Source organism: Copadichromis virginalis, linkage group LG23, assembly GCF_057382275.1.
Source record: "Copadichromis virginalis isolate Kocher_CV1m ecotype Utaka linkage group LG23, C_Virginalis_male_GT1.1, whole genome shotgun sequence".
In the NCBI taxonomy this organism is placed as follows: Eukaryota; Metazoa; Chordata; class Actinopteri; order Cichliformes; family Cichlidae; genus Copadichromis; species Copadichromis virginalis.
In genome coordinates, this window is record NC_140639.1 from 43,670,891 (window position 1) to 43,691,099 (window position 20,209).

The 20,209-nt window shown below is 39.8% G+C and overlaps 1 protein-coding gene across 3 annotated transcripts in view; it reads left to right on the forward strand.

Annotated features, from left to right (window-relative positions):
* Window positions 1-20,209, forward strand: part of LOC146681677 (interleukin-1 receptor accessory protein-like 1-B) — a 347,610-nt gene that overhangs the window by 204,857 nt on the left and 122,544 nt on the right. The gene's annotated exons all lie outside the window — the stretch shown is intronic.

The following is a 20,209-nucleotide window of genomic DNA, read 5'->3' on the forward strand; positions in this document are numbered from 1 at the left end:
TTTAGAGTCAGATATTATTAGGTAACAACCCCAATGGTAGTTTCTTAATTTGTAGTGTAATACTTGGTAAATGTCGCCTTGCTGTTGCTGGGGATATTCTGCTCTTCCTCTATGAATATGCACCACATTGTTTCTCTTGGATACAATATTTTTTATTGAGGAGTTACTTCTACATATTACCACTTTGCTTTTGCTCTGTTCTTTTTTCTTCAGTATCTATCAGGCAATTAATGTTAAATATAATTAGCTTTTTTCATGTTCTACATTAAGGTTTTGAGTTGGCAGTATGATCATAGCTGATAAAATAGTTGTTAAGTTTGTTGTTATTGACCGCCACTGTTTTTGTCTAGTTGCTCTTACAGACCATAACACATTTCTGCCTGTTAAATTAACGCTGTCCGTTATCATTTCAGATGGGCAGGACTGCCTAGCTCCAACAATAATGTTAACACTAGCCATAGCTGCTAGCCCCTATCCTGATCATGACTTGCCAGAGAGCTAATAGTTAAATGGTAATGTTAACACCAGCTTGGTCAATATTAATGATAACAGTTTCGTCGTTGCTGAAACAGGAGATTTACAGGCCCCTAGAAATTTCTCACAAAGACAGGGGTGTCGGTCTTTAAGTTGCTTTAGCAAGTTTGTTCTGCTGCTGTTCAAGAGTTCAGCTGCTGGTGGTGGGAGGGGCTAGGGATAAGAGGGACTGTGTGCAAGTCTGTCTGTAGCTGCTGTGTGAAGTCGTGTGTCTGCAGGAGGAGGAGGGAAAGATGTCATTGTTGGTATAAACAGCTTTGCAAATGAATATCTAATTTTTAGTACCAATTATTATTATCTTAGTAAAAATCCCACTCTGTATAATTGCCTCCTATATTACCCATGGTATCAGGAAAGTGCCCTCTTGTTTTCAGAATTGTGGTATAGAAAGCTACTGGAAATATCAGTTCTGGTGACATCCCTACCAAGCACTGTTCAATATGCAATATTTCAATTAGGTCTTTTTACTTTCCTGGCCCTTTTGTGAATGGACCTTGAGTTTTTATCAGGAAGGATAGAAGATAGAAAAGGATGAGTCATTTATCACATCTGTATATGAAAAAGAAAGTGATTCACTTGGTATAAAAGCCGTGTCCGCTGTGTTTCTTTCTCTCCAATCCTATGCCTTTTCATTGTATTCACACTCATCACATCTATCTTGGTTATTTTGTGCAACACTGATGCAGCTTGTGTTTGTTCATCTCTAATGAGTCAGTACATAATCTCTCTTCGTATCATCTTCAGTGTATTATGTTAGCAGCACTCCAAGTGATTGCCTCCAATTCCGCCTCATGTGGCCGCCTCGGTACCTTTCGTTCGCCTTACCAGCTTTGGATGCAAGGGGGGCTCATGGGAAAATTCCCGCTTTGTGCCTTATTGGGCAAAAGCTCGGCTGTTGGTGGAAGAGAAAATGGGTCACGATGGAGGCTTCCTTTGAAGTAAATTTGTCATGGGCGATGAACAAAACGGTCTCGCAGAGGTAAAACGTGGCAATGGGAAAATAGGTGCAAGTCATTGTAGCCTTAAATTGATGATGGATAAAAGTCTCCCTGGTTTTCTTCATCTGATTAAGTTTTCTTAGTGGATAATGATGGTTTGCAAAATCCATTACCTGATAGCTTTGAGAACAGGCAATAAAGGTAGAAAAGATATGTTTTTACTAAACTGTACTTTTACTGTATTTTTCATCAAAAGAATATTTTGAGCCCTTCATTTTCACTGCTAATTGTACCAGGCTGCATTTAAAGGGCACCTATTATGCACATTTTTGAGCACATGCCTGTAATAAAGTAGCATTGCATTATTCAGAATTATCTATCTTTTTTATTATCTGTACAGCAATTCATGTTTAAGCTCCATGAACTATCCCTTTAAGGTAACTCTCTTCCGATTGGCTGCCCCTCATAAAAGATGGTTTGTGGGTGTGGCTTCTGTTCCGTGTCTGTGCCATATTAGGCATGTATGCGCTCAGTGATGTCATACAGAGCCAAAAGTGGAATAAACAGTATGAAATTTGAGCTTTTGGCTTATATAATAATAATAATAATAATAATAATAATAATAATGGATGCATTTATATAGCGCTTTTCGGGGCCCTCAAAGCGCTTTACAATTCCTCTCACATTCACACACTGGTGGAGGCAAGCTACAGTTTAGCCACATCGGCAACCTTCCGGTTACAAGACAAACTGCCAACTCTTTGAGCCATGATCGCCCCACATATATATTACTTATTCATACTCTGACTTCATGATTTGAATCTTTCCATGTTTCATATGAGAATCCTGCCACTGTAACAGCATGAAAGATCCCCTTTAAATTTGCATTTTAGTTTTAACTGGTTAAGGATTAGCCAGAATTCTGTAGGGTTTTTTTAATGCTCCTCACCCACCTCTGCACCCTTTGATATTCTACACAGAGTCAGCAGCACTGTGTACATAATATATGAACACCTATTTGATTCTCTGCCAGTACAAGCTCCTATCACTTCTTCTCAGTGTTGGCCTAGTGCGCTTTTATCATCCACAGAGAGCCCAGTCAAACCCAGCATATCCTTTCAGGGTTTATGGCAGCTCGGGTGGAATTTTATTTATTTATTTTTATTCTTTCTTCCATAAAATATAGAAGAGCAAATGGCTTCAGCTGACAGTTAATTAGGCAGGTGAGACGGGGAGAGCGACGAGAGTGTGAAAAGGCAAATGCGGAGATACACTTTTCAAGCGCTCGCTGCGGAACTCGAGGGAAGAACGGAGAGAGCAGAGGGATCTGTGGAGTGGGGGTCCCAATTAATCAGCATGCACTTTCCGTCCACTTCTCTGTCTCCTAATGGATGTGCTTCCTCAGTTATAACTGATTAAATTTAAAATGCTTGATTAAAACATGTTGTGTAAATGCTCTTCTCATGCAGGCCCTCAGTGGGCATGTCTCTCCGCTGCTTTCTCTGTGGGACAGATCAGATACAGTTCGCGTCTGTAATTCAGTCTGACATGTCACTGCACACTGCTTTCACTCTGTCTTGTACACATAATCGACTGGAGTACAGCTAAGCAGACTTACTGCAGGACAAGTGTTTCTACTGTACTGCTAATCTATACGCTTTGTAAATAGTTTAACAATTTAGGGTTGGGGGGAGGTTCGTTTCCTTTATGCATGAATATGTTTTTGGTAATCTTACTAAATTCGTTCGTTTTTCATCTATGTTCGTAAAGCGGACTCAACCATGGATTGAACCCTAACCAACCAGCTTTTTTGGGCCTTTATTCTGCTGCTGCGTCTTCCAGATTTGATTTGTTATAATCCTATTTTCTATGCAGAGCTAACATGTCACTCCCGGCCTACCTATCCTGACATTTTACTTCAGCTTAGATTGAATTTACGACCACTGTGGCACGCCGCCTGTGATGTTCATTCAGGGAAAACCCAGAAAGATCCCCTGTGATCTTGATTGGCTGTTGAAACTTCAATCCCTTCACCTCAATCCTCGGGATATCACACTTCATCCCCTGCCACTTGACATTATCGCTCGACAGCGAGTTTTCTGAAATTGCAGCAGAGGAAAAAAAACAAACTTTTTTATTTTCTTTTTTACTGAGCCTCCTGTTCAAATTCTACCTAATCTTTCAAGATTAAAAACAAGTGCTTCACTTTAAGAAGCTGTTCTACATCACCAGTCTCTAATATTTTGCAAATCTCAAGAGTTGTTTTCTGTTTCAGTGATTAAATTGATTATTTTGGTGTGTTCGCTTTTTCATCCCAAACTTCTTTGTTTTGGATTTTGTTTGTTTCCCAAAGTGTATTCTGGTAGTCTCTGGGCGGATGGAAGTGAATTTATGGTTTTCAGTTAACAATGTGGGGTAGCGCAACAACAAATTGTGAACACAGGAAAGGGTCAAAGGTCAAGAATACACCCTGGTAAAAGTAGATCCCTGTACTCCATTTAGGATGCTCCAGAAACCAGTTGATATGTCTGCAACATTTTGATTGGCTTTCTCTCTGTGTACAGGACATCTTTTTACACTCTCGGATTGCACTAAATTGTGGCCAAAGGAAGGTAGACGCAACTATTGAGTGGCTTTAGTCTTGGACTGTGTTTTCATTGTTTGGTTTGGCACCATTCATGTGCATTTGCTCAAACTAACATTTTGCAAAACAGGAGCAATTTGCATCTTTTCACGCCCACTTGTGTTTTTTTCCACTGACCTTACAAGCCATCATGCCACATCTAGCATTTGCTTCCCATTCTGTCTGAACACACTTTTACTTCCAATTAACAGTACACAAAGCCAGGTCTACAAAGAAATGTTTTCTCACTTTGCTGTGGAAGAACTTGACGAGTCTGCACAAAACACCCACAATGAGCAACCAAACATCACAGCATTGAATTGAAGTACCGATGCCAGGCGTAGGTTCCAGTATAATTAAACCTTCATGTGTGCTTATCTTTTCTTCAATGTAGCATCATTCCACTTTGTGTTTATAGATGTAGAATACGTATAGATGATGAGTGGTAGCCTATTGCAGGTTTTTATTGCTGGTACATGCCCATGCTATGGTGGTTTTTTTTGTCCTGTTTGTACTGACCAGCATTTTTCTGATGTAATATATATACAACTGGAAAAAAAATAGTCCTGGAAATCTATACTGATACAGACGTCAGTCGACGGAAATGAAAATTATCAACCTACAGAGGCCTGAATTCAGACACCCTGAAAATCACAGACGAAAAATGATGCAGCAGGCTAGTTTTTTTTGCCAAACTTTTATTGCAGCTACTCAAAATGGTACATCTAGGCCCCCATGTTCTTGTGTGCATGCCTGACATAAGGGCACGCTCCTTATGAGACAATGGATGGTGTCCTGGGGGATCTCCTCCCAGATCTAGACCAGGGCATCACTGGGCTCCTAGACAGTCAGAGGTGCAAACTGGTTTGGATGGACCAAAAACATAATGTGCCAGAGGTGTTCTGTTAGATGTATGTCAGGCCAGTGTGGGGCCAGTCAATGGTATCAATTCCTTCATCCTAAAGGATCTTCCTGCACACTCAATGGGCATTATCAAGCACCAGGAGGGGCCCACTGCACCCGTGTAGGGTCTGGCAATGGATCTAAGGCAACTAACCAACTAATGGCAATCTAGGTCCTGTTGGCTAGCCTCTAGAGATCTGTGCCTCCTCAGACCCACCCCCAAACCAGCCATGCTGAACAGGGATACAGGCAGAATAACGTTCTCCACAGCTTCTCCAGACCAGTGTTGGTCAAGTTACTTGAAAAAAGTAATCAGTAACTAATTACTGATTACTTCCCCCTAAAAGTAATCCTGTTAATTTACTGATTACTTATTTTCAAAAGTAATTAATTACTTAGTTACTTAGTTACTTTTTAAAAACACGATTTACAACCTGAATAGGTAATAAAGCGATAGATCTTTCAGCCCAATTCTACTTTTTCTGCATAATCCATCATATAAAATGTAATCAAATGGAAAAGTCTCTTTTTAAAACTTTTATAGTTTTATTAGTTTTAATCTTTTAACTTTATGCATCAAGCAAAAATTTAATTATATGCAACATTCTCTGACTGGAAGAAATGTGTTTAATATTTAAACCTATTTTCTACACATTCCAGCACATAAATTTTTTTTTGTGTGTGTTTACACTCAGTCTTTCAAATAGATGCAAGTAAAACACAGCAGAAAATAAATAAAATCAAAGACTAGCGGTCTTTTTGCTCTATTTTCACCTGTAAAGCAGGAGTTGGGTAGGCGGAGGTATACCCTGGTGCAGGTGTGCCGCAGCGGTCAGTGGAAGGATACGGCAGTTTCTCTGTGAGTTTCCCATTATGTCGCACTCGGTGCTTGCTTGGAAGTTTAGGGGGTTTTTTTGCTTTAAAAAGAAGTTTTCTTCCCACACACAATGGACACTAATGTTTTTGTCACTTTTTATGGAATCAAACTTAAAGTAAGGTCAGTACTTCCATGCTTTAAACTAGAGCTGGGCGATATAAGATTTTTTCATATCACGATATGTTTTTTTCATTTCAGGCGATAACGATATCTATCACGATATAAGCCAAATAACTATATTTGTAAGATTTAAATGTGCCGTTGCTCACAAGTAAAATGTGAAATAATCAGCAGCTTGTTTTTATTTAAATATTTATTTCCCATAATAAGTTCAACAGGGTAGATGTACTTAAGGAACATGAGACTTTTTCAGATAAATAAAGGCAAATATTGCAAACTACACAAAAGGCAGCCGCTAAAGCGTTTAAGTTTCAAAATAGAACAAACGAAACAGACGACTAAATTGTCAATTCCACTTAGAAACAAAATATTAATTCTAAAAATAAATCTTAGTTTGTTTTACAGAAGAACAGACAAAACTGACTAACTTTTGTCAATATCAAATAAACTGAGAACTAAAAGGAAATTCTCAATCTCTCCTTGTTGTATAGCTGAGCTTTTCAAACAGTTTTAACAGTTACTTTAGTCTGACAAAAGCCGAATGACGAATTAGCGCTTCCAGTCAGAGACTGAGGCTACGTCCACACGTACACGGGTATTTTTGAAAACGGAGATTTTCCGTTTTTGTTTTAAAAAATAATCCCGTCCACACATAAAGGCAGAAATGAAGGAAAACGCTGCTATGAACATGCCAAAGCAGCAGGTGGCGCTAGATTCCTAACCGTGCAGAAATGTTGGCCAATCAGAAGTCTAGAAGCCTTGGTGGGAAAAAGTAAACAAAGCTGGGGCATAGAAGCAGAACCAAGTCATATGTGTGGAGGGACAGTAACTGTGTGTATATGTAAGCATTTAAACACTGCAGAGAGTAGAATTAACAGTAACAGTATTGTAGAAATTCATTTCACCGAAACAATAACGTGGCGCACAGTGTGACGTCAAAAAATGCGCACACCTTTGACGCTGCGTTTTCTCCGTTTTTCTAGTCCACATGTAAATGCAAAAACTGAGTTTTCAAAAATATCCACCCTGGCCGGAGTTTTTAAAAATCTTCGTTTTCAGTGACCAAAAACGCGTGTGGACGAAAGGTGCAAACGCATAGAAAAATCTGCATTTTCAAAAATACCCGGGTACCTGTGGACGTAGCGCACGCACCAGTTTATTGTATTTCCAGACTTGCTTTCGGCACAATTTACTACAAAATTTACTACTACCACTCTGTTTTTTGTCAGACTTGAAATAGCCGAAATACCTTCACACTACGGAACTTCTATGGCTCTTCCGTTTGACAATCTCTCCGGCATTGGAACCATCATCTGTTTTCTCTTCGGTCACGCTCGGTTGATTTTTCTAGTCGGCACACTCATTTCCTCCATTACCCGGGCGGTACGGTGGCTGGCTGCTTCCCAAACAAATACACATGTGCGGCTTGGCACTTGTGCTGTACGTAACAAGTCACGTGACGTGACGCTGCGGCTGTGATTGGTTCGGCTCTGCGCTACTTAATTTGGATTGGCTGTTTTTTTGTTTTTGTTTTGTTTTTTTAAGAGGACAAGAGCGGCGAGGTCTATCGCGATAGGTTAATTTTTCTATCGAGAAAAAGTTATATCGCGATACATATCGTTATCGTTCTATCGCCCAGCTCTACTTTAAACGCTGCACGCTCATACTCTCTCCCGTACTCGATATATGATCCACTGTTGATCTGCACACAGCTGTTGTCACGACCGTTACTCTTACGTCACTGTCATGCGACATTCTCGCAAAAATATCACGGTTTTAGTAACGCAGTAACGCAGCGTTCCTGTGGGAAAGTAAAGGTAATCTAATTACCGTTTTTGCAATAGTAATCCCTTACTTTACTCGTTACTTGAAAAAAGTAATCTGATTACAGTAACGCGTTACTTGTAACGCGTTACTTGTAACGCGTTACTGATCAGATTACTTTTTTCTGGAGCCCATCTCTGCTCCAGACCCTTTCTCATCTGTCACATGTGTTCAGGGAAAACCTGCTCCCATTTGTGAAAAGCAGAGGGTGCCAGTGGTGGACCTGCAGTTTCTGGTGTCCTATGGCAAATGCCAGTAAGGCTCCATAATGCTGCACAATGAGCACAGGGCCCACCAGAGGAGGTTAGAAGATCCATGCATTATTCAGAAATCTGATATCAAAAAGAAAGCAATAATCACCTGTTACAGCAAGTACAACCATCCATGTTCTGAATTTTATCGTTCTACAAAGAGTTTTGTTTATATGAGAAAACAATTTAATAGAAACCAGAAGATATGTAGCTAGGCTATACTTGAGGTCTCCACAATCCCAGGTATCACCTCACTACCAGTTATGACACTGACCATAGCTAAATACAAAACAGTCAGAAAAGATGATGAGAGAACAAATGTCAAAAAAAAAAAAGTAAAACCATTCCTGTTTTGGGGGGTCCACCTGTTGTTAATTTCATTAACATCAAAGCAACTGGAACCGATCAACAACCCCCTCTGCTATTTAACTGACCAGATCAATTTCCCAGCAGTTTAACTGACTTGACGCTATATTCTGATTGAAAAGTGTTCCTTTAATTTTTTGAGTAATAGATTTCTAACCACTAATGTGTGCACTGCAAAAGTTAAAACCTTATCACATCATCTCAGAAAGACTGATTGTGAAAATCCATTTGTTTTAGTCTCTATTGCAATCTGCGGGTCTGCACTGCTCTCAGAGGCTGAACTTTCTAATCTATTCATTGGTGTGTACATAATAACAACTTCAACTGGAAATTGGTCCTCAGTCACTCACAGGATGGAGTTACATAGTCCACTGACATAAACAGAGGGTACCTCAGTCAGAACAAAACCATTATTTTCCTGAATTAACTTTTAAGTCAGTAGCCACATCAAATTAGATTTTGTAATCATTTGGTAATGATGAGGTTGGGCTGTTATTCCTGTGCAGGTCAGGTTGCTGTGAGACTCCCATTTCCTCTAAGCTGACTTACCCTCGCATTAAATCTAAAATCTAAACTGAGAGATATAATGAATTTGTGGGTTGTTGCATCCTCTGTCAAAACAAAGCATCATTAGGAAGAAATGATTAACTGCACCTAGCAGCAGACAAAATGTCACCTTTCACCACGCTGGCAGAATGCAGTTGAAAGTCGGAGCTACAGCAGATGCTTTTGAAATGTAAAGTCGTTGCTCGACGATCAGTCTATGATCATGAGTCCTCATCCCATTATTCTAAAACAGGTTTCTTCCTTTAGTTGTATGGATTTGAAATCCTAATGGTGGGCTGTTGGAATCACCTCCCATTGATTAAGGTACCATTTTCAATATTTTAATGATTAGTATTGATGTCTTGGGTTTTCTACTGGTAGTCCACAGTGGAATGAAGGTAAACCATGCAACAGATAGAGAGACATGTGTAATAGATCATTTTAAAGGTAAATACCAAAGGTCCTAGAGAACGGATGTGAATGCTGAAGGGTCAGGTAGATATAATGATCACCCCAATTTGAAATCTATAAATTATGCTGTGAAATTGACTTTTTTTTAAGACCAGGTTCTCTGAATGCAAAATTAATCTTTTAGGAAATGTGAAGCCTCCAATAAAGATGCATGTGTTATTCCAAAATCTGATATCAAAAAGAGTGCTAAGGACCTGTTACAGAAGGTACAACCATTCCTGTTCTGAATTTAATCCGTCCACAAAGAGTTTTGTTTATATGAACAAGAATTCCTTCCGAACAAGACGACATGTAGCTAGACTCTGCTTGAGGTCTCCCCAAAGGCTGAACAGAAGATGACAACCAGGAGACATTCATGTTATCATGCTCTAAAAAAAAGCAAGATGGCCTAAAGGAAAGGGCATGGGTGTCTGCTGGACCTACACAGAGCCTACAGGGGTCAGTGTCACGATTATGTGAATCAGCCTTAAACCAGCAATCTATCTGAAGGCCAGGAAACGGGTTTCTTTCTTGACCTTTGTAAAAACTTTCCTGGCAGGCTTATGGTCTCAGTTGCTCATCTTGGGTCTGTATTTATGAATCTTGGTCATACAATGCTTCAAAAATGAGGACTATCCCTGGTACGCTCATTGGCTAACGACTTACTAATCACAAGTCGTTTAGCAATGACTGTGATGTTTCTTTTTTTTTTTTTTTTTTTTTTTGTCCCGTTTGGATCTTTAGCCATTAGAATTGTTGTCTTAAGGCCAAGAAAGATGCCAAGCGGATTTATTTTACCAAGTGGATCATCATGGCCTTGCCATATTGGTCCATTTGATTGACCTTTATTATAATTATGAATTTATTTTATTTTCAGTTCCTACAAACGGGACAGACATGACTGGGGGATTGGACAGGGAGAAAGAATGAAAGAAAGAGAGGGAGAGAAAGAAAACCAAAGGGGAGAAGAGACGGTGAGAAGGGGGGGGGAAGAAAGAAAAAAAAAAACCAAACAACAAAAAACCCCCAAAACACCCAGGTCACCTGTATGGAGGAAAAAAAACAGAAGAGAAAGCAAACAACAAAGAGCAACATAATAAAAAAAACCGGCACCATCACAATAAACTAGCTAGCAGTAAATATCAGTAGATACTAAGTAATAAACGATATTGTGCAGCACGCAAGATAGACAGCGCACAATGTGCTTTGAGGCAGCAGCCAAGAAAGCTGTAGTCCGCGTCTGTGAACACCTGTGTGTACACCTGTGTGCACACCTGTGTGGATCAGCATGCTTGCATTCCAGAGGTTTCTCCATGTAACGATCTGCTAGGGAGTGTGGGGAGCCACAGCCCCGTCCTCCAGGGTATGAAGCAGGTATGGAGGAGATCAAAACTCCAGACATCCAGAGTGTGATGTTTCACATCCAGACCCACCCTTGCTGGTCACATCCGTGTTTTTTTTTAACCAAGATTGGGACGGAAATGCCCCGTCTCAAGGTCTCAAAAAGAGATTCGAGAAACCAATGGACGGTGTCAGAAGAGCCCATAGTAGTCCATGTTTGATACTGTCTATGGTCACAGCATGTAAAACAGCTGGGTCATTGGTTTCTTAGAGGACTGCAGAGAAGCATATAAGCTTTGAACGATTTTGGATATCCAGTCTGTCTGCTTAGCCAATTACGTACAAAAACTAACACATGAATTCTGTTAGTCCTTCTCAATTAATCTATCATCTCAGCAAACATTTTCCCTTCAAGATTATGGTTCCAAGAACTAGTTCCAAGTTTTATTTATCATAGCATGATGTTCATTTGGTGAATTATGGTCGAATTAAGAGTGAATTTTTTAAAAAGCATTATTTTATACGGTGGAGCAGCTCAGTGTTGTGTTCAGTACATTCTCAGGTGGGAAAACATCATCCTTGCACTTCTACCTTACATTAGGGTTATCGTTTGAGGCAGGAAGTTCTCAACACACCACAAGACACATTTTTAGTTTCACAAAGAAAAAAAAAGTCTCTCTGGCTGTACAACACCTATTCCCAATATCACATACATTCACACTCACGTACACACCAGCCATCCCTCTAAATGTCACGGGCTCGGCAGAACGCTCCGTCGATGCCAAAGGTTCAGAGGCCCTGGGATCAATATTACATCATTTCTCTCAATTAGGGCATATTTATTCCCCTCAAGTTATTGTACATCTGTGAGTGATCCTATCTGCATTCCTGGCAAGTCTCCAGATGAGTCGAGGGCCCGGGAGGAGAGGAAGACAGAGTGAGATAAAGATAAAGGGAGAGAGGAGGATAGAGAATGAGAGAGAAATGAAGGTAGGGGGAGTTTGGGCAAAGCATCAGAGGAAGGGGGGAAAAGTGAGCAGGTTCATTTAAGATTCACAGAGGGGATGAAATATGATGGTGTCTTACCTTGGGTTATTACAGATGAAAGTGGTTACAAAACGGCACACTGTCCCAAATGGTTAATATGCCCTGCAGTGTGGAGGTATAAATCTTTACTGTCATATTAGAAAGGGGTGGGGGTCGCTGGTGGTGATTGGTAGGGATACTTGGCGGTGGGATGCTCCCATTAGTGTTTTACATAAGTACAGTAATGACAGGGACAGTCACAAGATGATAGGCTCTATCGACCAAAGATGGCTAATTTTCGTCAACAGATCCAGCGGAGCAGCAGTGAGTGCAGCACTGATACCAGCCATGTTTCAGATCATGGCTTGACCTTAGAAGACGAGCTATTTTACCACAGTGACCATGTGCTGCTCTGCTTCTCCTCCCACCCACAACATCATATCTGCCTCAGCAAACAGGAAAAATGGCTCAAGGCGTTTGTCCCCCTTAGCAGAAAATAGCATCACGAACTGGCCAGAGCACTTGAGTATTAAGATATACTGCCTCTTGCCTGTGCCAGCAATACTTTCCATCTCTGGGTAGACCTATTAATCATAAATTGAGCTTTAGCATCTATTTTCTAGACAGTCTGGTTTGATGATGTTTTCTATTTTTATGCTTAATGGCTTAAGTGTTCTTGCATTGCACCTGCATGTAGGTACTCACGAAGGTCAGAAAACCTCTACCTTTGTCAGGCTTGATTATATCAGCAGATAAGAGGCACTGACCCAATGGGACAATCACTGGGTCTCTCATTTCAAGCACATTTTAAAACACAATGTAAAGCAATGCAGGTAAGAAAAAAAAGTCTTGATGAATACTAGAATGTGGTCCTGTCTTAACTTATAACTAATCCGACAGTTGATTTGTTTATTTATGCCACCGTTGCTGCAGTAAATGCAGTTTTAATGACTTTCTTCTGATAGATGAAGGTAGCAAATGTAGATGACGACACACGTATGTGAAATTGATTAAAGATGAAAAGATTTTTCACCCACGGGGGGACGTTTAAGTGCTGTGTAATATCGATCAACAGACTTCAAATGCAGAGTTTCCTGACTTGTAATCAGAGGGGAAAAGTCATTGAATATAAATAGTGAGATTTCCTGTGCTGTTGCAGCATGTGTGATTCTAGATGCTGCTCTGGAACGAGATGAGATGAATTAGGAAAAGATTTGGTGGAGCAGAACTGGGCTGCTGTTTTGGTGGTTCTGCAAATCCCAACTGATTTTCTATTTCTACTGCCAAAAGGGTTTTTTTATTGCTTTCTTTACTATATAGTAAGGATTGCATTCAGTTATACTCTCTGAATACATGAAAAAATAGGTCTTTTTTTCTCAACATGTTGGTACAAAGTGTCTTTAAGTTAGAAACATCCATGCGACCCGGAAAAATTGGTGGTTGCTCTGTGATTATACTGAATTTTTTTCAGTTTAGGTGACAGATGCAAGGAGTTGCGGCGACCACTGGAAATCTGTCTCCAGACTGTCACAAACTGACTTGGATTGACTGCACTCACTCTCAGGCAGGTTGATAAAGGTCTTCAAATAATTTCTATCTAATGAAATAAATGCAGACAGATTGCCAACACTTTGCAGTCTGAGATCTGTGATGTGTTTCTTTGCTGTAGGGGACTTAGGAATATAACCAGCATAGCCTACAACCATTCGTCAACCAGCTGTCAGAATGGTTGTTTTGCGCCAATGTCATTTTGCAGTTAAATTGCCATCCTGCAGCACTACTTTTGTTGTGGAGGAATTTCTGTTTCAAATCTATGAAGTTTTGGCTAGACTCTGAATATAAGTATTTTGTGTAGTTGGCAAGAGATTTGCAACAGACGGCAACAGATTTGCCTTTTCACTGATTTAGCACAGTTAATTGTCATATTATCACAAACAGATTGCGTATAATTGACCCTACTTAACTCTAAACTGATAGTAGCCTGACTCTAAAGTGAGGTGCAGAACAGGTCTACAACCGCTCGCACTCTAAAATGACTCTACAAAGAGTAGAGTCATTTTAGAAACAACCAGATTGCACGCAGTTGCAATAATTTTGGTCGTGATGTGGTCACCGAGTACTGTTTTCCTTAGTGTCACTTCAATATTAGCCTATTGCCTAAGCAACCACTACCATACCATACCATCATCATTCATTGGTAGGTATGTAACAGTGTGATGGCAAATGGTACATTTTTGCATGCGGTGTCAAGCCAGAAGTGGCATGAAATGATTAGTTATATATATCATGTCATTACTGATTATGTCATCATAAAGCTGATGGTGGAAGAAGATAGTACAGGTCCTGAAGGAGGTAATTTCTTAAACCATGGACAGTTGTGTGCCAGAGAAGTTAAGTTTAGCTAGCAACTTGCTGCTATGTTTGAGGCTACTGTGGTCATAAGAGGTGCCTGGTCCCAAAACATACGTAGGATTTGATACTCATGGCTCCTTAGGACAAATTGAGATTTCACCCATAGACCAAAGAGGGATGTAGACACTGACTTCTGCCATTGGTTTCTGCTATCCTGAAGTGTGACTAAGAGCATTTTGGCTGCCATCATATAGGCTTTTTTCAAACCTAGCACTGATGAGAAGATGAAAGGGTATGGGCAAAGAGCACCGGTGTCAGATAATGTAGATAATTTTGGATCACATTAGATAAAATAAAATAAAAATTAAGCCTTCTTTTTGTACATTGAAATTATATGTGGTCTTCTAACTGGCGGACACAAAGCAATTCACAATTCGGTGAAGAACTGCAGTTTTTGGCACTTGATTTTTCAGTTCAAGTGGTTTCCCTTTGATCTCATCATAGATTCTGGGCACATTCACAGTGACATTAATCGCAAATCCTTACATTGGTGAATAAAAGTATTTCTTCATCCAATTTCTTTGAGTAGATGATTTCTACAGGAACACCATGATTTATAACCTCAAACCATGGATAAAATGTTCGTTTTTTTTTTTAAACTGTATTTGTGTTGTTGTTTCATGAAGTAGCATTGATCAAGATCCTTCAAACACTTCTTGGCAAAAAGCTGCACAAAGGATTTAGAAGGTAAAATACTTAGTCAGCAGGTTTATAGGCAAGGTAGCACTGCGGTCATTGGATTAAACTATCAGTATCATGTAACAGCTGTGGTCTTGCTATTCTGGCAGGCATCTTGTTTTGGGGTTATCCCTGGATTTAGTTTTTAGTTAGTCTTCCTCTGACTCGTGTTTCCAGTTCCACAGAGCGTAGACTGACAAAGTGCCGTCGGTACAGTTACCGCCCAGCTGTTGTTCCATCAACAGCTGTGTTCTTCATATCCAAGCTAGAATTTAATTTTCAAAAGCTTCTCCTCCTCCTCTTCCTCCTCCTTGCTGCTGCCTTCTTCATTCTCCTTCCAGTACTATCATGTATCACTAGCTTCAATAGTCAGCCCCATTCAAGCACCAGCAGCGAGCGGCAAGACTCGCTCAGCAACTCGGTGCCCTTCTTATATTTAAACACACCTTTTAGTGTTGCAGTTAAGCGCAGTAATTTTTTTTTTCTTTTAACAGCCATTAGATTAGCCCTCAGTTTAACCTCGGCACGGCAGCTCACTTTGCTCTCTTGTACTCTGCTATTCAAGAACTTCAATTGCTAGCAGTAGGAGGAGACATTAATTTTCTTTGGTGACTTGAAGAAAAGCGTTTTCCATTAAATTTCTTAGGTTGTTCGAAGCCATTTTTTCTGTAATATTTTACTTCATCCACAGTTTTTGTTGATCTATTTCCCCCCCTCTTTGTCAGCAAAGAAAACCAAAGCCAAAATGCTATCCATGCAAACTCTTCCCTCATCATCATTGCCTCGGCAGTGCATTTGTGTGTGTTGCCTGGTTGAACTAATTGGCCTTGCTGTATTTCCTGCCAAACAGGTGGCCGTATTGGTTTCCTTCTGGCTGCATTTATGTGGCTGTGTGTCCAGGTTGGACAGAGATGACAGCGTCTCCTCTCTGCCCGGAGCGTGACCTTGGTTGGGCGATGCTCTCGCTGCACTCTCTTTGGTCTCACATTGGCCTTTTGGGCCAACTTCTGATTGTGTGCGTGTGTGTGAGAGACAGATAGAAAAAGAGAGAGCATCCTCTGGTGACCAGCCAGAGAGCTACAGGGCCAGGATGGCAATGGCAGCAAACTTTACACAATATATGATGTCATGGCAAAACTGCTCTGAAGCACGTACGCACATGCAGGTGAAGCACAATATTCTTCAGAGCTAATGATGCACACATTCACGCTCACGCACGGAAAGGTCTCACGCTGTCACCTCCGGGGATTTGCATGTGCTAAGCAATCTGATATGGCCAGATTTGTCCTTCTCATACAGTATTCGCCTGCTTTGTGTTGCTCTATTACATCGACAAGTGTGGTCCTCTGTTTGGTCCGTGGGCGGCCCTGCTCTGGGGGAATAAGAATGTGTCAGATGAAATGTTGTGGATATTTGTCTCATAACTGCGATGAGTCAGGCAACACCTTGCTTCTGTACATTGGGTAAAGAAACAATATTTTTTCTTCAGCTGTAGGAGGGATTATGAGATGCTCAGATAGCCCCTGACCTCTGCGCAGACCAGAATAGAAATAAAATAGAACAGAAATTTACACAACAGAGAGTTACTGTCCTCTTACCACAGCGTGTCTAAAGCTTCCCGATATGGAGCATAACAACATTTCTTGGGCGCTTTGTTTTATTAGCAAGTATTGTGTTTCTCCTTTAAAAAGCGTGGGGAATGTGTTGCTATATTTAACCCTGTCCTTATCACCTTTTAACCACATTTGTTTTCGATATCAATATACATTTCCTCATCTTATTAGAACGTTAGTTAAGCTTTTCAGTAGAAATTAATGTGGTTTCCTTTTTTTTCCCTCCCATCCTCCACTAGATTATTCTCTATGATGAGTCATAGCAGTGAGCTGGTAACAGTGTATAAAGGATAGATACACAGCGATTAGAAAAAACGGCCTTTAATTGGTTTTTCTGACAGGGAGAGATGCTTTAGCTAATGAGTTATGCTGTGTTTTGCTATAAAATCCTAATTTGTAGCAATTTTAGAAACAGAGTAGTTACATACTTGTTTTTATTTGCAAAATGTGGCGGGCCTGCCATTGTTGTCATCCATTATCAGAGCTGGTAGGTTTAAAGTTGGCATTTCCCCAAATTGAGTTGAAATGTTAAAACAGCTGTGATGTTACCCTTTAAAACATCTGCCCTTGCAATCCCACTCTGATTGTCATTCAATTTAAAAAAAGGATCTTTGGGGGAAGGATCATTTTAAATCAACCAGTAAAATCTTGTTGGGTTTTTTTGTGTTATGATGGTCAGTTTTGATATTTTTTTGCCATTTTGATTTCATATTATGTCTTATTTCAGACCAGTTGGTCTGCAGTACACATTTCTTGACTTATAAGTACATCTAATACTGTAATAAAAAAAACTATAAAATTGCCCTAATGTAAGTGACCAACCTGGTTACATGGTTAGTTACCTATTTAGTATATTATTAGTAAAACTTTAGATAGTTAATGCTGAATTTGAAAAGAACCGTAACATTAAAAAAACGACAAAACTTCAAAAACAAAAAAATAAGACACTGTTTATGTTGATGTTTCAGTCAATATTTCAGTTATGTTGATATGTCAGTTTCTGATATGCAGTGTTGCTTTGAAAGAGTAATTAATTATAGTTACTAGTTACTTCTTCAAAAAAGTAACCGAGTTAGTAACTGAGTTACAATATTCTAAAAGTAATTAATTACTTGAAAAGTAACTATTGCGTTACTTTAAAAAAAAAAACCCTGGGGTCCAGGGTATAATTGGCCATTTTTAACTACTTTTGATTTTCCCTCCACATTTCACCTTTAAAAACTATTTATTTGCCTTGTTTGGTATCATCCTTTTCAGCACAACCTCACGTGTCTGAATTTATAGTCATGTTCTTATTTTGACATACTGTATTAACACAATTGATCTAAAATCAGACAAAAAACATAAAATCTGAGTATAAAAAGTTATATTTTTTTACTATTTCAACCACAAACATGTTTAAAAAATCATATTTCATAACTTTAAATGCAAATATAAATTGTCAATTTTAAAATCATATGCACAAGTTTTGCAAACAACAAAGTTATTTGCTTCCATTTACCTTTTACCTTGATTTTTTTAAATAACCATTTCAAATGATTTACAGAACAATCAGCTGCATTCAATAAGATGCCACACAAATTATTTGTGCCACTGCAAAAAAATAATTTCTGTCCACTATAAAGGAGAACATCACAGCCTGATACCTGCAGGTCTGACAGCAGCAGGTGTATCACTCCTGTTTCTACCTGGAGACCGCAGTCGCCTCATTGTTCTGACACACAACACAAAACTATCCACAACACTACACACTAACTACACAAGACAACGCATTAACTAAACACTCCAAACACGCTAAACGTCACAAATCTCTCACATCTCAAAACTCGCTCTCTCTCTTTTTCTGCTGTCTTTCTCTCTCTCTCTCCCTCTCTCTCTCTCTCGCCGTCACTCCTAAAACTTCCCGTTTTTTAGTCATAAGCAGAGAGTGCACGCGTATATATTGTTTATCGTGAATCTGGTTTTATGTGGCCTATCAACACAATTTAAAAACTGGTATATATCACCTTGTTGCTTTGTCTTTAAGTGGTCGTGTGACTGGCTTACCACGACTACTTTACTCTTCCTCAGTCAAACAGCAGCACTCATGCGATTGTTTTGCCCCATTAGCTCCAGGTGTTGTGCTAGACAGTGATCGTGATTACCGTCCGCGGGAGCGCGCGCAGCTGCTTAAAGCTGTAGCGCGCAGATTACTTACGTAGTCAGCTACTTCCGTGCAACTGATATAAGATGCGGTAAACTGAACACAACTTCAACCGTCTGTTTGCTGAAAAATAGTAACGGACCACATTTTCTTGTTAGTAACTGTAACGGCATTGTAACGATAGGAATAGTAATGGCCGTTAGTAACGCCGTTACTTGTAACGCCGTTACTCCCATCACTGCTGATATGTCAGGGTTTTTTTTTTACGTAATTCGTGATATACAGAAAAAAAGTTTAGTTTGAGCGTTTGAAGTCACAAAATCTGGGCAACCGATTAACACCGATACCAATATTTGGTGATTTTTAATCCAATATTCCAATACATCGACTGATATTTTTTGGCTTTTAAGCACAGAAAACATGAACAGATTTGCTTAATATTTGTTACATGTAGTTATTTATTTAGTTGCTTAAGCTATTCTTGGATCAGTTTGTTACTACAAGCATGCGTTGCCAACATGGGAGTTACAGACTGCCCTCTGGTGGACATACTGACATCAACACTTGCAGCATGGCTAAAGGGTGTTTCTCCTCTCTTTTCTTTAGTTTTTTAAGTTAGATCGGCCTGCCAATAAACCGGAAGGAGTCTGATCTGACCAGTAGAACAGAAGAAGCAGATATTCTTATGAAAATGGAAATATGGCCTTGATCTTGACTTTAAGTGCAGAACCATTAGAAAATTATTGTTTCTGACTCAAACTGTAGGAGTAGCAGAAATCCTTGTTAATAGCGGAGGATCCGGTGGAACAATGAGTGACAGACACCTCCCCATTGCATAAACTAATCTGTGTTTTGGCCGGCTGATATAAAATTTATTTGAAGTAAAAGTACATGTAGGCAGAGGAAATATATTCCATTTAGTTCAACACTGCAATTATTTTATTTTTCCAGTAGAAGTTTGGAAATGACAAGTCACTTACATTTTTGGCATCTCCTAGCTGGCAACAATTGATGTTATTTTTTTCCCCTCTGTGAATGCACAATCTCACCAGATCAGTTCATACAGTAGTGTACATTTGGGACATAGCTTTATGAGTGGGCAGTTACTTTCCCTAGTACTGTGGGTGAGAGCCACGAGCTGCTTCTGCCAGTGTAAAAATCCAGAATCGTTACTTCGCTGTTCAATGTCTTGCTTTTGGAATGTACCAAAATGTTCACAACAATAAAACCAAAGTGCCCAGAAAATGTTTTATTGTCAAAAGATTCCATTTCTTTTCTTGGATGCTAGTGAGAGAAACCACAGCCGATGTGCCAGCTGCCTTGGCAGCACTCGGGTATAATCTCTGAGACTCAGGCTAACCATAGCACACGGGCCTGTCTCTGTTCTTCAGCAGGCATACACACACCAGACTATTCACTCTCCCTGGCAACCGCAAGGCAGATACAAGATATTGAGCATCCTTCCGTGCAATGACATGGTATTGATATTGATTTCAATTATGACAGCCACGTCATTAGACAAAGTGTTTTTTAGAAGACTTGTGCTCCATCGAGTCCGTGGTCC